This window comes from Coptis chinensis, chromosome 8, assembly GCF_015680905.1.
Source record: "Coptis chinensis isolate HL-2020 chromosome 8, ASM1568090v1, whole genome shotgun sequence".
In the NCBI taxonomy this organism is placed as follows: Eukaryota; Viridiplantae; Streptophyta; class Magnoliopsida; order Ranunculales; family Ranunculaceae; genus Coptis; species Coptis chinensis.
The window spans coordinates 469,246-481,768 of NC_141463.1; the positions used below are offsets into that span (position 1 = coordinate 469,246).

General features: G+C 36.7%; 1 pseudogene; it reads left to right on the forward strand.

Moving 5' to 3' along the window:
• Positions 1-19: 19 nt before the first annotated feature.
• LOC147479136 (protein NRT1/ PTR FAMILY 4.6 pseudogene) lies at positions 20-1,462 on the forward strand (annotated as a pseudogene).
• Positions 1,463-12,523: the final 11,061 nt, after the last annotated feature.

Here is a 12,523-nt window from a genome sequence, read left to right on the forward strand (position 1 = left end):
TGGACGTGGCCCTGCTAGAATGCCTACCATTCCACCGTATATCCTATTTCCGGATCCATCGGCCGCCGGACCCCCGGTAATCACAAATTGGGTCGCTACAGTAGCAGTAACATTGGTTGTATGGATTGAAGACAATAAAGGATGGGAATGGGGTTTCGGAATCTCAACTGTGACAATATTGCTGTCAATACCTATCTTCCTTGCTGGCTCTACTACTTACAATAATAAGATTCCTACAGGAAGTCCTCTAACAACCATAGCCAAGGTAAGCCTCATTCAAAGCTAGTACTACATCATGTAGTAAGAGTGTAAGACTACAATACCGCCTTATTACTAACGTTTGAGATCGTCTGAACAAATTTTGCTCTTCTACTAAGCTCTTACCGAAACCATTACCATTTTGTGCATACCATGTTGCTTAAGTTGCATCCTTCTTCAAGTTCTAATGATGCCACACTTCACTGGAATAGGTGTTACTGGCAGCAACTTCCACAACATGCTTAAGTAGGAGTCCAAGTAATGCAATTGGAAGCATGAACACACACCTAATGTACCCAACACAGGCCACGAAGGGGAAAGAAGAAGAACGAAAAGAAAAGAAAATCTTCAAACTCACTCCCTTACCCAAGGTCTCAAGTTTTTCAAAAAAGGAGAAAAAAACAAGCCTATTTACCAGGTACTAGAATGCACTGTGGAGGATGTAGAAGAGGTTAAAGTATTGGTCAAAATTCTTCCCATCTTTGCTTGCACCATCATGTTTAACTGCTGTCTAGCCCAACTATCCACCTTCTCTGTGGAACAAGCAGTGACAATGGACACAAAGGTTGGATCCTTGAAGGTTCCACCTGCCTCCCTTCCTGTCTTCCCTATTCTATTCATCATAATCCTTGCGCCGCTCTATGACCATCTCATCATCCCATTTGCTAGGAAAGCAACGAAAACTGAGATGGGAATATCTCACTTGCAACGAATTGGTACTGGGTTGGTACTATCTATCATTGCAATAGCAATCGCAGCTTTGGTTGAAGTCAAGTTTAAAGAGGGTGGCTACTCATTCAGTCTACTTGACTCCAATGATCCATTACCAATCACATTCTTCTAGGTGGCTTTGCGAGTACTTGTTTCTTGGTTCACCGACTTGTTCACCTTGGTCGGTTCTTGGAATTCTTCTTCACGAGGCACCTGCAAGAATCGTGTCTTTGGCCATGGCACCGCTATGGGCTTCATTGGCAATGGGGTACTACCTCATTTCGGTTCTTGTTTTGGTAGTCGGCAGATCACAGGTACCTCCAAGAACACACCATGGCTATCCGGTAGCAACTTGAATCATTACCATCTCGGCGGTTCTCTTTGGTTAATGTGTGTCTTAAGTGGATTAAATTTCTTACACTATCTCTTCTTCTCGGCAAGATGGTATAGGCATAGGTCTCTAGCAAGTATGAACCAATGGAATTATGCTTAAGATTTACCATTGGGGATGATCTCATAAGTCCAATTTCCATCTCAAATATAAGTTTTCAATTTACTGATTCAAACATTAATTTCTTGGAAGTACTTAAACCGATTACTACCATATAATGAAGATTTTTATGTTTGAAATCCATCATTGATGCTACAATAAAACTATTCTGAAAAAATCAAATGTAAAAGCTGTTACCCTAAATGACAAGTCCTACAAGTAGTTTAGAGTCAAGTTCCGGGGATCTCGCTTCCCACTTTGTCCGAGCCTATATATAAAAGTATAATCGTAGACATTAGAGTTGTCTTGAATATCAAATGAAGGGGGTCCGATACTTGCCAAAAAGAACCATAGCCTCATTGTGTGGTCTGAAATCCAAGACCACATAAGAAGACTAGGGGTTGTGCAAAAGGTAGCTTTTCGACATTTAAAAGTAGTATTTGACTTTGGGTGGCGGAACTCTAAATTCTCGGGTGACCGACCATTTGTACATCAATGCCTCATTGCTTCCACTAGCAGCCAATGTTTACGTTAATCATGTTATTAGATACAAAGTTCGTTTTTCGCCTTTATGGAGGGCAACTTCGTTAACAAGCTTATCGATAGCACTATTTGTTCTAATACTACAGGCTGGATCTATTCTTAACTCCGATTGGGTGTTACAGAAACTGCGAAGTTCAAATACCAAGGAAAAGGCACGCATTTAACCGGAAATAGAATGAATGATTCTTATTTTAAATAATGAAGACAATCCAAACCGGAATAAGTTCAATTACAGTTAATCGGAAGAATCTGTTTGGTCTCATACTCTCATCAGCTATTTGTGTGCAATCACGTTACCTTAAATAATAACACTAGCTTGATATAGTCATAGATACAAGAAAAAAGCTCGCTATGTACAATAAGGCCTTATCCGAAAAGATAAGAGTAATACACTGCTCAAAAGCAAATCAAGTTGAGGCAGCAGGACGACCAGAACCTCCTCAGATCCAATTTGTTTTAACAAGGAATGAATAGCTGATGTAAAAACTGCAAATCAGTTTATAAAGGTTAGGCACTAACTTATTTATACATGAATTTTCAAAAATCGACTAGTTTTGAACACTATATAATCTCCTAGCTTAATCTAAGATAATTTTAGTACACGAAAACCCGTAAGAGTTGTTAAACCTGCCGAGTTGAAATGGGTAGTGGAACTTGAATTATTTCTGAGTCGTGCGAGAGGTGAAGAGGGCAAAATACACGGATAGTGGAGAGTGCGCGAGATAGCTGGATTAAAAATACACGAATTGAAGAGATATATAGTGGAGATCGAAATGAGATAGTTAGCGAGATAGTTGGGATTAAAAATAAAACGAACGATAGCAAAGAGCGAGATACTTGGGATTAGAATGGCAGTTGCCATTATCATGAGTTCGTGAATGATATCGATATTCCTGATCGAGATAAAGAGTACGTACTGTAGAGCGGGAGTTCAATTTTTTTTGGACTTCTATTTTTTTTTAGGATTTCTGTTTTCCGAGATATTTGGTATAATAGCTATTATATCATTTTAGTCTTGAGATATTTGGTATAATAGCTATTATATCATTTGAGTGCCGAGATATTTGGTTTAATATCAATTATATCAGTTCAATGTGAGATAAATTAAATTTCCTATTATATCAGTTTTAGAATGGTGAGATAAATGAAATTTTCTATTATATCTGTTCCACAATGGTGAGATAAATGAAATTTCCTATTATATCAGTTCCTATCCACCAGTGGTAAAATCCATATATTTTATCTCGGTTAAGTAAGAGGTGAGATAACAGATTTATACTCATAGTTAGTACCTAAATTACAGGACATATTATCTCATTTACAGGACATATTATCTCTCTTATCAGCAGAACCGAGATAAGGCTAATTTTAGAACCGAGATAAAAACCCTTTTTTTTAGTAGTGTAAAGACCGGAATGAGGGTTTTGAACCTAGTTTTATGTAAATTTGAGGGATTTCTCGGCCCATGGGTCAGGCGGGCCAAGTGCTTGAGAGCCTTTTTTTTTACACCCCCTAATCATCATTACCCAAAATAAGAGCACATTTCTTACCTACTCAGGCAAATGGTCATTTTAGATTAGATTACCACATGAAAGGCAAGACCCTAAATTCAGCAGTGATTATACTAGACTAATTGGGTAAGCTCAGGGTGTCACTTTAATGAACCACATTAATTATGGGCTAGAGTTTGAGTATAAAAATCTAACAACATCAAACATCTGAAAAGTAGTTCATTGAGATTGGAATAGATAAACTAGAGAGAGATGGCCGTGTCAAAGATCGGTTTTGCGTTTATAGCCATTGCAATTTTTGTAATTCTCGCTTCTAGCAATCAAGTCTTGGCAGCCGATTGTGAGGCTGATGTACCAGATTTAATAACACAATGCACGCAATATGTTGCGAAGGCGGGGCCAAAAGTTCCACCATCGTCAGAGTGTTGCCAGGTCGTTAAGAGGGTGGATATTCCTTGTATTTGTTCTCATATACCCTCGACGATAGAGCTAATCATAAGCATGGACAAGGTCGTCTATGTGGCTGGACAGTGTGGTAGGCCGGTGGCTCATGGCTTCAAATGTGGAAGTAAGTACACTCCTCTTGCCCTCTTGGATACAAAATGTGACTAATGCTGGCATTTTGCCATCATAATTCCCCATGCCCGGCCATGATACCACGATTGATTTATATCACCATGATACCACGATTGATTTATATATGTTCTGGTGGTTGACTTTCATGAAATCCTAAAATATAACCAATAAATTAAACTCTGAAAAGGTCTTATCAAAAAAGTTTTGATCCATTTATAGGATTATTACAAGCAGTGGCGGAGCTAGGGGGGCCAGGGTACGCCTTGGCTCACCCTGAATTTTGGATTTTGGCATAAATATTTTTGGGTTGCTTTCTTTTATATTCATGAATTGCCTATTTTGCCCATAGATAAAGGTTTTAGTTTGTTGGGTCTAAAGGTGATTTTGTAATTGACATGTTAATTTGACTTAAGCTTCACCTAAAAACCGAAAACATGGTCCTCCAAAGAATGAAAAACAAATGCATAACACATGCATAACACATGGGTCTCTCCAATGAATGAAAAGTAGAAGTGATATGATAAGTCTGGTCATTTTGCATGCTCTTTGTGTGGCAATACACCCTCACCCCCTTGGTTATTAGAGGGCCCAGATGCTGGAGCACAGGTACAACAGGCGTATACTAGATTTTGTATTTTGCATTACGCCCAAGTGGTATTATTTCACAAATGAAGAGGGAAAAAAAAACATATTATGGGCTATATAAGACTAGTAGTTAAACACCTTATTTAAAGCAAAAAATATATTAACAATTTTATTTAGTCTAATTAACCAAACTAGTAGGTTCGATTTGTCATCCAACACTTTCAAAATAAGGAAATGTCTGTTATCTAAAATATATATATACTTTTGATTTTCAAAATATTAATTTAACTAGAGAAATTAACAATTTGTCAAACAATTTGATATGCAATTGTTTAACCAAAATAAAACCAACTAATAATCACATGTACACACTATTTGATATGAGTTGGAGTTCACCGCCGGCTTACCCTGGAACAAATTTCTGGCTCCGCCACTGATTACAAGCCACTGTTTTCCTGTTTTTTTCCGTCTCTAGAACGTAGAACACTAGAACCCACATGCTTTGTTTTGTTGGAATGATCGCCATAGCTTGCATGAATATATAATACCTTCTTAGAGTATGTCCTGATCTTGTTCTTAACTTATAAATGTTCCTTTCAGGTTATACTGTTCCCGCTCCTGCTCCTGCTTGAAATTGTCAAAGTTGAAGCCTTGAGGGAAGCAATAAGAATACGACCCCATAAGAATAAGAAAAAGTGAAGTGAGGGAAATATAATATTTGTGTACTTGTTGTGTAAGGAAAGCTAATATACTCAGTCATATATGATTGCAACTTGAATTAGTATTTTCTTCTATTATTCTTAATAAATTGGTTCATCATCGATTCAAAAAAAGAAAAACAAGAAATATTTTTTATTTGTATGGAATTAAAATGGTAGGAGATTGTGGTAGAATCCTGAGGTTCCCAAGATCTATTCTCCACAAGGCCACATAACTAGTAGGAGATTGTGGTAGAATCCTAAGGTTCCCAAGATCTAACCTCCACAAGGCCACACAACTAGTAGGAGATTGTGGTAGAATCCTGAGGTTCCCAAGATCTAATCTCCACAAGGCCACACGTACAACTAGTATATGATCAGATCGACTATCATAGTTTCTGGTCAGCGACAATCTCTATAGTCTATAATTCTATGAAGTCTCTAATTTATACAAAGAGGTTTAAAAAAATGAGAAGAAAAAAAAGTTTAGAACGACTTTAATTCGAGAGCCCATATTTTTACTCAGTGCACTTTGAAGTTGTTAGAATATGTCAGTATTAGAATATGTCCAATATGAAAAGTTTCATGTTTCTATAAGTATGGACATTCATATCTAGTAGTTTCTATTATCATGTTTTAGTTTTAGTAAAATATGTAACTCTGGGTATAGTGTTACTATCTGATATACAAGAACTCTCTAACCCTAGTCAATCTCAAGTCTTCTCTGTTCTTCTTCTTGGTTTCTCTAATATATCAATGTCACAACTCTCCTAGCATCACCACTAACATAGAATTCAACACGGTATCGGAGCGAGGTTCAGTGGTATGTTAGGAGAGGAATCCTTCACCAAGAAAAAAAATCAATTAATTCTTTTTAAGTTTTTCAGTATAGTATTAAAGTTAAGTTTCAAGCTTTCTCACAAGAAGAAGGTTTTATATCTCAATTGAAGTTTCAATCTTTCTCTGTTCGCGGGTTTACTGTTCACAGGTACTGTTCATCGTTACTATTCACCGGTACTGTTCATCGTCATGTTAAAGTAAATTTTTAAGATTCCGTTAGTGTTTAAAGTTTGTTTGAAGAATGCTAGGAGAGAAATCCGAAGTTTCTCAGTATTGGTTTCTTAGTATTGTTTCGATTCCGCAATCTACGTCTTTTGCAATCTCTCTGTCTTAGTAGTGATAAGAGGGGCACAACCTCTCTATATCCCGGAGTCTTTGAAGTTAGTATTGACGAGGCCGCAAGCCAACCGCCATACGCCAAAAAATTTCTTTTCAAGATTGGAAGAGAGCCATCCAAAGTAAAAGCCAGCCCAAAGCCGCAGCCTCGAAAGTACTACTAGAAGTTGGAAAAGTAGAGGGCGCGCACGCCTTCTGATATGCCTTGCCCAAGGTGTGCACGCACTCCAACCTCTCACTAAACAGGCACTTGAGGGCGCGCGCGCTTGAAATTGACATTGCCAAGAGCGCTCCCGCGCCCATGCCTATATTTGCAGTCTTCAGTATTCAGGTTCCGAGATTTTTGAAGTATCAAGCCTTTGGAAGGTAGTTTACACTCTCATCAAGGATTGGAGGGGTAGTATTGTTTGTATGCCGTTATGGATGTTTGGGTTTCTAGCTTTCGCGCAGTTGGTATTGATGCCATCTTCTGTCTTAGTTTCTAGAACATGATCAAGTTGTTTGTTTGAAGTATTATAGGGGCATACTACCTCTATCTCACGAGGAATTATTCTCTCTATCTTCCATTGTTCCAGAAATTTGCAGTCATAAAAAGACGCGACCAACCCTCCACCCTCTATAGTGAGTATTGTTTGCTGCATGTTCTGTTATAATTTTTTTTTGTGTATGGGAGTATGAAGTATTGTTTTTTGAAGTGGACATTGGTTGGTTATATAACTTAGTATTTGGTTTTCTCTGTTTCAAGTTCAAGTCGGAATAGACAAGTCTTTGTATGTTCTTACTCAGCCTTGTATATTCCAACTTGAGAGGGGGAATAGGGAGATATGAAGACATTCAGTAGTATATGAGGGAAGGAGAATATGGAGATGTATGAGAAAGAGTACTCATGTCTCCATATTCCGGCATGCCTTGTCGAACTCTTCATGACAAGGCATAACCACTATTCGATCTTCTTGATTCGTGCTTGATCAAAGCCTAAAACTGCAGCTCTTCAAATTTATTTAGGTAGCGATCAAGCCTAAACTGCGATCTTAAACAAGATTTAGGTAGCGATCCGCCCTAAACCGCAAGTATGTTTTAACAAGTAGTAGTCAAACCTAAACCGCAAGTATGTTTTAGTGCATTGCGATTCGTCAAGCCTAAACCTGCAGCAAGTATGTTTTAATAGCGTAGTATCGAGCCTTAATTAACAATGATATTGAAGCAAGTATGTTTCGTGTAGCATCAAGCGCTAAAGTTTAGTGAGGTTGTTAACAAGTTATAATTGCTAAACTGCAAGTATATTTCAGTAGTAAACGATTTAGTTTGTGACTATGGTAACTAAACCCATTGCCTCATCGATTCCTTAAGTAGCAACAGTTGTTCGAGCTTCTAAAAGACAATTCTATGTGAAAGGGGAGCAAGTATATTTTGTTTTGTAATAGTAGTCAAGCCTAAACCCACTCATCGATGGAAAGTCCCATGTTATATAAGTGTGACATCCAAGTTATAATTGCACCGATTCATTTCAATACAAGAACTCTCTAACCCTCAATCAATCTCTACCTATAATAGTATTTTGTTAACATTAACAATGATATTGATAGTAAACTTTGTCAAGATTAACTAAGATTATCTATCATTAGTTCATCAAGTTCCATGTTATTGTTTTCAATTTATATTTTGAAGATTGGTTTTGCATAACATAATAATGAATGGAGTGAGTAGTAGCCAAACACTTGGTTGACCACTAAACCGATGTTATGGTTTCGGTTTGTGACTATGGTTAAAACTTTAAAAAGATTCATAATTTAGGCCATTGCCTACATCAAAAGCTTAATAACTGTAAAACAAACAAAGACCTCCAATGTCTGCGTCTAACCAGGGCCTTGGAGACTGTTCAAGTAGATCAATAGCGGAGGAGTTCTTCAACAAAAATAAGACAATTCTATGTGAAAGGGGAGACATCATCTTCTCCAAAGACCAATGAATTCAAGCTTATATTTTGTTTTTGTAATCCAAGCTCTGTAATTTGCATAGTTTCAAGCCATGAATCTGTTACATTGAGGGGAGGTGTTAGAATATGTTAGTATTAGAATATGTCCAATATGGAAAGTCCCATGCTTATATAAGTGTGGACATCCATATCTAGTAGTTTCTATTATCATGTTTTAGTTTTAGTATAAGTCGAACTGTTCAACTCCACAGGGTAGAGAACACTATCTGATATACAAGAACTCTCAACCCTAATCAATCTCTAGTCTTCTGTAATGCCACAAAAATTGCACCATTTTCTATATCAGAATTCTTTAACTCAGGTTTCCTCCAGTTCAATATATCAATGTCACAAGACTCTCCACACCAGGAGGGATAGAACATCACCCATCCTAACAACCTAAAATTCAAATGCGCCATGAAATATTTGTCAATCCATGTGTGTCATCCTTTTTGGGTGGAAGAGCAAGTTACTCATAGTTCAAAAACTTTGCACTAAACTTTGGTCTCCGTGGTTTTCTCTTTCTTGGATTAACTTTTCGTAAGATTTGATCTATCATTAGTTTGACTGACGATCTTAAAATGTGGGGGTAATCCGATTAAATTATTATGTGGGGGTATTCCCATCTTCAAAAAAAAGTTACCATATTGAAGTTGTTAACTTTGTGCACTACATATTGTAATGATCAAGAAAGACTCTATGAAGATTTGAGATGAAAGTAAAAAAAAAAGTTTTAATCAATGGTGTTACAAACTCTCTCTCTTTTTCTCTAGTTTAGAACATCTTTAATGGTGAGACCTGAAAAACACTAAATATTTTGAGCAAATAAACACCAAACAACTTCAGTGGAAATATTAAAGAGTGAGCACCAAATTTACGTCGCGGTGTTTCCAAAACCGCACCAAATAAAGCCCAATACAGCTGATGCTTTCGGAACACTGCGAGAGAAAAACCCATAATAAAGGTTTGTTTTTGTTCAGAAATGATAAAGTGTTTTTGCTCACGCGGTGTTGGGAAAGTCGCGCGGTGTTCCGAACACCACGTCGTACATTTGGTTCAGCACCAAAGCAAACACCAAATTCCAGCCAATTTAGTGTTTGGTTTGGTGTTTTTTTGGTTTGGTATCTAAGAGGTCTCACCATTAAAGATGAAAAACACCAAATTTTCAAGAATTTGGTGTTTGGTGTTCAAGAGGTCTCACCATTAGGCTCTGTTTGGGAACAAAATGTTAGGCTATATAATGTGGTAGTTAACCACGTTTGTAGTATCCAATTCAAGTGGTTCATGCCCCATACATGATCAGTATAGAAGGTGTTTGGTTCTGTCTTGTTCTTCCTCAATTTATTGCCACCCTAATCATATTTCAACAAAAATACATCGGGAAATTAAGCACAAATAATCTGAAATGCTTCGAATGCAAACCCCAATATAATTCAATCTAAAAACATATTGTTGATCAAAATCTAAAATTAATATACCAAAACAATATAGATTTATAGTTTTTTGAACAGAAATTTACAAAGAAAGATTATAAATTTCTATGACAGCAACAATTCTGAAAACACCAAATTCAAGTGGGTTAAATCTTGTAATCTTCAAATATAGAGAAATCCAGAGAATTTGTAAGGAGAGAGATGTTAGATTTTGAGAAAGTAGAGATTTTGACCGGTTGAAAATAGTAGGTTTGTTTGAGAAAAAGGTGAAGAGAAGATGGAGAAAATTGGGAAGAACTTTTACTTGTTGAAATGAAGATGAGCCATGAACCAATGAAAAAGAAGGGAGTTTTTTTTTGCCCCCAAAAAAGAAGAAGATGGCTCGGTGTATTACTTTTCTCCTCCTTTATTTCTATCGATCTTTTTCTTATTTGACAAATGAATAACATTATCTCACCAAAACCAAAGGATTCACTACACACGGTTTTTGTGGTTTGGCAATTCGTTGGGTTCCACGTTACTCATAAGTTGTGGCCCCTATTCACAAAATAGAGCGGACCAAACAACAAGACTTGCTATCATGGGCCTTATTCCTTGTACTGGTTGGCTAATACATGCTACCAAACAGCCCATAAAGATGCTCTTACAAGTTTTTAGTGGGAAAAAATAGAATAAATTTCTCTCTCCTCATTTGGTCCTTATATGTTATATAGTCATCATTTTCCCTCAAGCTCCAATCAGTTGGTGACACATGTCCATCATCCTCTCCTTCCTGTTATCTTTCCTACTCTTTCCTGCAACATACAAATATTAGCGATATCGACCCTTATGTCGATATCTCAGTTTATCATGAAAATAAAGGTCAAAATATTGGTATATACGATATTTGGCCACCACACATATCACAATTTTACAGAGTGATTCCCTTGTGAGACTATAAATTTTAAAATGGAGTGCCAGAACTTCACTTCCTTCCATCTTTAACTTGTTTTAGCTTTAAGGTTGTCGTGTGTTTACTGGTGGACCAAATATTAATGGTGAAATTTGCAATGCGATCCATTGAAATTACCATCATCATTAGGGGTGTAAAATGGGTCGGGTTGGCCCTCAAACCATGATGCCCGTATGACTTGAGGGTCGAGCCTGGCCGGGCCGAGCTGGCCCTCTTATGTAGTGAGGGGCGGGCCTATGAGGGCCAATGCTAAAACTGTGAAGCCCTAACCCTCACCTCAGCCCTCTCTTTAGAGAATTGAGGGCCAGGCTAGAGAGTCGGGTTTGATTATTCTTTTAATTAAACTCTTTATTTACAGTATAATCTTGCTAAATTGATACGCGATAAATTAATTATCACATTTAAATAATAGGTTATCTCAATCTTGACTTTGGTTAATGTACTTAATTAATAATTTGGCTAAGATTTGTAAGATAATAAAATTTAAAAGTTTCATTTTTAGGTTTTATGTGCCGATGTATTCCATATAAATCAATAAGAAATGTATATGAGACCAAAAATATGATGTGGTGTTGTAGGTTGTAGAATAACTTGTGTTTGATTAGTTGAAGTTGATTAAAAACTTCATTACCATATACCAAGGATCATATCACATCAGTCTGATTTATATTTTATTATTGCTTATACATGGAGAAGCGACCCGGGTTCATATCCCGACAATAGAACAATTTGTTATTTTGAACTAAATTTTTCATGTGACGTTGGAGGAGCCTACACAAAACACTAACTTATGTAAAATAAAACATATTTTTCATTTTGCTATTTATACAATTACGTAATTTTTAACAAAATATAAATAAAATTACATAGAAAAGTTATGAGGGCCTTAATATACGGGCCTTGTGAGGGTCTTTGAGGGTCAGGTTGAAAGCCGCCTTCATACTTTCATTGTTTCACATCTATGCCCTTACCCTCCCCTCAAAATGTGAGTCCCGACCCTCAAATTGCAAGAAGACTTAATTTGACAGAGAATGGGCTTGAAGCCCAATGTTCCAATTTAATTACGAAAAAAAGACACGGACTTTTCTAATTGTGTCAAAAGCCCACCCGGTCCATTTGCTTGTACTATTACAAATTTGTCCCTTAAACAGAAATCAAAATTAGGCCGATAGATAAAAAAAACCCTAGTTCCCCAAATTAAACCCAAATTTCAAAATGAAGAATCGTAATGAAGAAAAAAGTAATGATTCAAGTGATCATGTGCAAGCAAACACAAAATCAACTCCAAAAAAAGGACAACTAGACGGGAAAAAGGTTAGAACCCAAATTTCATTGATAGTTTCACCATTTTGATATACTAGGATTTTCATTTTATGAAAAATTGGAAATAAATTAGTTAAAACATGATGAATGTATTCACTGCAACATGAGTGTTGCATCAAATATACTAGGGTTGATTTGCACTATCACTTACCAATATAACATGGATGTTGCAGTGTCAAATCCGACTTCAACTTGAGTGTTTGGATCGAATGTAACTTGAGTGTAGTTTGAGGTTTAAATTGGTGATGTTTTTTTGAGTTTTGAGGCATGTTTTCCACTGAAACATCAATGG